The 4,819-nt window shown below is 40.8% G+C and overlaps 1 non-coding gene across 1 annotated transcript; it reads left to right on the top strand.

The window, feature by feature from the left end:
- Positions 1-3,355: 3,355 nt before the first annotated feature.
- Positions 3,356-3,462, top strand: LOC141603468 (small nucleolar RNA R71). The gene has a single exon (XR_012525342.1). It is a non-coding gene; the product is annotated as a small nucleolar RNA R71 (small nucleolar RNA).
- The last annotated feature ends 1,357 nt before the right edge of the window (positions 3,463-4,819 follow it).

The raw sequence follows: 4,819 nt of genomic DNA, 5'->3' as shown, positions 1-4,819 counted from the left end.
TTGACCGATTGACATGATGAAACAATATTACTTCCCAATTGTATTCATTTTAATGAGACTTAAACATGTGATCATCATGATCAACAGTCGTGATCGCATTATTGTCGGAGGACACATATTCCAACAGTGTCGATATGTTGTCGGGATAAGTTGGGTTGGGTAGCATGTTTTACGTTGTGTTTATTTTGACCTTCGAGTCGGGAAGCTTATGGGAGTACCTTTGTTTGGTAGTGGTTTGAACTTCGGGGACGAAGTTCCTTTTAAGGAGGGAAGACTGTAATACTCCGTATTTATGGTCTTGGGGGTACTCTATCGAGTAGCCCTTACTCTGTCGAGTAAGGGTGTGTCGCGAATAGAACGATTTCGACTGATGGGTACTCGATCGAGTAGCTGGGGCACTCGATCGAGTAGGGGGTACTCGATCGAGTACCTTGGGTACTCGATCGAGTGTCCCAGGTTTATCGGGGTTTTTCTCGGGTTTTGTTAATTACGCGATTAGGGTATTTAAATCAATTCGTTTTTATTCTAAATCACTTTTACCAAAACCTAAAACCTGTTTAAGAGAGAAAACAATCGATCATCTTCCTAATCGCGTCCTTAACAATTCCGGAGTTCGACGGCGGTCGGATTGCATCGTAGTTTGTGTCGTTGGATTCCTTGCGTCGAGGGTAAGCTTCTAGCATAATTTTTATAACGTTTTGATAAGATTAGTGAAACCCTAATTTTAGTAATTGGGGGTTTTTGTGAATAAGTGATTGAATAGTAGTATTCGTATGTTTATGTTAGGAGGAGAGTTCATAGAGGAGGCGTTTTGAGACAGCTGTAGATACCGTCTGCTTGTGTGCTTTCCAGGTAGGATTTCCTACTCAGTATTAGTCCCATAATGGGATATTGGTGATGTGCTGTAGTTAGTTAATTGATTTGTTGATTGTAATTGTGTTTGTGATTGTGGTTGTGTTGTTGATGGTTCTCGAGATGCGTTCTCGGCTGAGTGGGGTCACTTGCGGGAGTGATCTCACGCCCTAGTTTCGCCCTTAGTGGAACCCGCCACGAAAGGGGATGTGCACATTAATGGACAGGGTTATCGCTCGTACGATGAGCGGGGCTTAGGTGGGAACGGCTGCGGTCCCCCACGCGGGGCTAGTCCAAAGGACGATCGGTGATTGAGACGGTTGGTTGGATGTGTGTGTGTGTGTGTGGCAGTTCGGCTGTCTGTTTGTCTTGTTATTGTTATCTGTTTTGATTGTGTGATTAGTACTGACCCCGGTGTTGTTTTGAAAACCTGCGGTGATCCATTCGGGGATGGTGAGCAGATATTGAGCAGGTATAGAGATGATACGGGATAGCTGGGATGGCCACGACTTGACGATAGAGTCTTCCGCTGTAGTTTAGTTTTATTTACATTTCAGTTTGAGTAGACAGTTTGGAATAATGTATCGTATTATCATTTTGGGTTTCAAGGATTGTATTCATTCATTAAACGGTTAATAATAAATGTTGTTTCTTTATCGCTGTTGTTTGATTATCATACCTCGGGCAACCGAGATGGTGATGTCTCCATACCTGAGTGGTCCTGGTAAGGCACTCGGAGTATGGGGGTGTTACAATAGTGATCAACCATAAAGTATGGCTCAAGCATATTGGGAGCTCTCATAGTCTTATCAAGATTAAAGGTGATTGTTTCATCACCAACTTCAAGAGCATCCCGTGCTTTACATCAATCACCACTCCAGCGGTGTGTAGGAATGGTCTTCCTAGAATGATCGGTATATTGGAATCTTCCTCCATATCAACAATAACAAAGTCCACCGGTATGAAAACCTTTCCAATTCTCACGGGTACATCTTCCCATACTCCAAGTGGTTTCTTTGTTGTTCGGTCCGCCATTTATAGAGTTATATTAGTGCACTTGAGTTCTCCCACTCCTAGCCTTTCACATACCGTATATAACATGACACTCACACTTGCACCTAGATCACATAGTGCTTTGTTGATTGTGCTGTCTCCAATGGTACATGGAATGGAGAAACTTCCCGGATCTTTGAGCTTAGGTGGGGAATTGCCTTGAAGTATTGCACTACTAATTTTTGTGAATGTGATGGTCTACAACTTCCTAATGGACTTCTTCTTGGTAAGGATGTCTTTCATGTATTTTGTATAGGCCGGCACATGGTTGATCAATTCCGTGAATGGGATGGAAACCTCTAGGTTCTTCACAATCTCCATGAACTTTCCAAGTTGCTCATCTAGCTTGGGCTTGGCTTGGCGACTTGGAAACAGAAGCATAATCGCAATAGGTTCTTTTTCAACCTCTTTCGCCTTCTCTTCATTTCTCTTCTTCAATGTTTCATTGGTAGTTGGTTCCACTACCCTAGGATTTATCCTCAATGGTTCCATCACATCTCTTTGCTTGACACTTTCTTCAATAACATCCTCTTCAATTGGCACCTTAGGGCCCTCATATCGTGTACCACTCCTCAAGTGAATGGCATTGATGGTTTTATGTCTTGTAGGAGGATTACTTTGAGGAGGTAATTGTCCTTTTTGCCTTTGGGAACTTTAAGAGGCCAATTGGGTCAATTGTGTTTCCAACATCTTGGTATGATCAAGGATATTGTTGATGGTAGTGACTTTGGCTTGGCTATCTCTTTGCATTTGAGCAAGAAATCTTGTTGGCTCTTTTGCATTTGAAGGACCGCTTTTTGAACATCAAAAGCCTGGTCATTGGATTGATTGTAAGAGGGTTGGTTTTGGAATCCTTGGTTTTGGTTGAAAAATGGTCTTTGAGTAGGATTTCTCATTGGACGTGAGGTGTATGTTGGTTAAGGATTTTGAACATTTTGGATTTTATATGAGAAGTTTGGGTGAAATTTGGTGTTTTCATTGTAATAGTTGGAGTAAGGGGTGCCATTCTTGTATGCTTGGAAAGCATTCACTTACTCACTTGTGCCCCTACACTCTTGTTGATCATGTCCCAAAGTTCCACAATTCTCACATACTCCATTTGGAATAGAAGATGTTCCCACCATGGCGTTGACATGTTGCTTGGATGATTGAGAAGCTTCATTCATCTTGGCTATGGCTTTCTCAAATTTCAAGTTCATTGTGTCAATATGGGCGCTTAGTTGGGCACCCAAATCGGCACTCAATTGTGTGACGGAGTCAACTTCATGTCTCCCTCCCCTAGTAGATTTTCTTGGCCTACTATATTGAGAGTTGTGAACCACCATCTCCTCTATCTTTGCCTAAGTTTGGTTGTCATCAACCTCGGTGAATCTTCCATTAGAACCCAAGCACATTCCTTAAGTCTTCATACAACCCATTCCAAAATTGTTGGACTAGAAACCATTCGCTTAGCCCATGATGAGGACAAGAGCAACATGTATCTTTGAATCTTTCCCAAGCCTCATATAGAGACTCTTCATCTCTTTGCTTGAACCCGGTGATTTGGGCTCTTAGCATGTTGGTTTTCTCCGGAGGGTAGAACTTCTTGTAAAAGGGAAGTGCTAACTTCTTCCATGAATCAATTCCAAGAGTGGCCTTGTCTAAGCTCTTTAACCATTGCTTTGTGGCTCCGATTAAGGAAAAAGGAAATAATACCCATCGAATTTGATCTTGAGTTACCCCTGTTTGGGAAATTGCATCACAATAGTCCCAAAAAGTCTTCATGTGTAGATGAGAATCCTCACTAGGCATTCCTTCAAATTGACTTCTTTCAACTAATTATATGAATGCGGATTTGACAATGAAATTACCGGTCAAGTGGGGTGTGTTGGAGTACCATTGGGTAGGTTCTCCTCGGTTGGTACGGAATGAGATGAAAATTTAGGCATTGTAGGTTGATTTTGTGGTTGGTTTTGAATTGGGTTCTCCTCTCCTTGTCTTGCAAAAGAGTTAGTAAACTCAACACTATCCGATTGGATAATACCAATGTCCACAAGTTCTCCAATAACCGCAATTGTTGAAGTCCCTCTAACGGTTCTTCTAATATTTGTCAAAGTTTTCTCGATTTCGGGATCAATAGGCAAAAGACCGCCTTGTGATCTCCTAGACATGCAAAAATCAAACACCTAGAAAACAATTAAAACTACCTTGAGGAGTTTGACTTCTCCAAGGTTAAGAAAGACACAACTAAAAACAACAAATGATAACAATTCAAATGAACACCGTCCCCGGCAACGACGCCATTTTTGATTTGGTTCAAAACTTTGTCGTCTAAGCTCACCAATCAAAACTCTATTTATAATCTCAATAAACTACTCTTAGTAGAGCGGTAAGTAAAGGTCGGATCCCAAGGGACGGGTATTGTATTGATTTATCGGTTGTAGAAAGCTATGTCTTTGGTGTCACAATTTGGGTTGAGTTTGAGGTTTGCAATCTAAACTACTTAAAAAAAGAAATGTAAACAAATGAAAGTAAAGCAAAGCAAGCAAATAGGGTTTGTAAACAATTGATTAAAGTACTAGGATGTCATGGATTCATAAGGAAATCATGATGAGATCACATAAACAAGTTTTATAGATGCAAGCAATTTATTGTTGTAGTGGAATCGAGTTAGTTTATATCTTGAAATTCCTAGGAAGTTTTGGGTCTTGGAGCCGAGTCGGTCAAGACTTTACAACACCTACAAATCGACATAATTCTTCCTATTCAACTATATGCATGGTCTAACAAACCTTGAGTTAGTTTATGTCTTACAAGTCATGTTGAATGGATAAGAGATTCATGCTAGGTTGTCAATCAAGTATTTCATCAAGCATAACATGTGCATAAGTTGAAACTACAACAGGCAAGCAATCATATGAACTTATTAAGTAAA

This window comes from Silene latifolia, chromosome 9, assembly GCF_048544455.1.
Source record: "Silene latifolia isolate original U9 population chromosome 9, ASM4854445v1, whole genome shotgun sequence".
Taxonomy (NCBI): domain Eukaryota; kingdom Viridiplantae; phylum Streptophyta; class Magnoliopsida; order Caryophyllales; family Caryophyllaceae; genus Silene; species Silene latifolia.
Note: the sequence above shows the minus strand (reverse complement) of the source record. Positions and strands in the feature narration are given on the sequence as shown.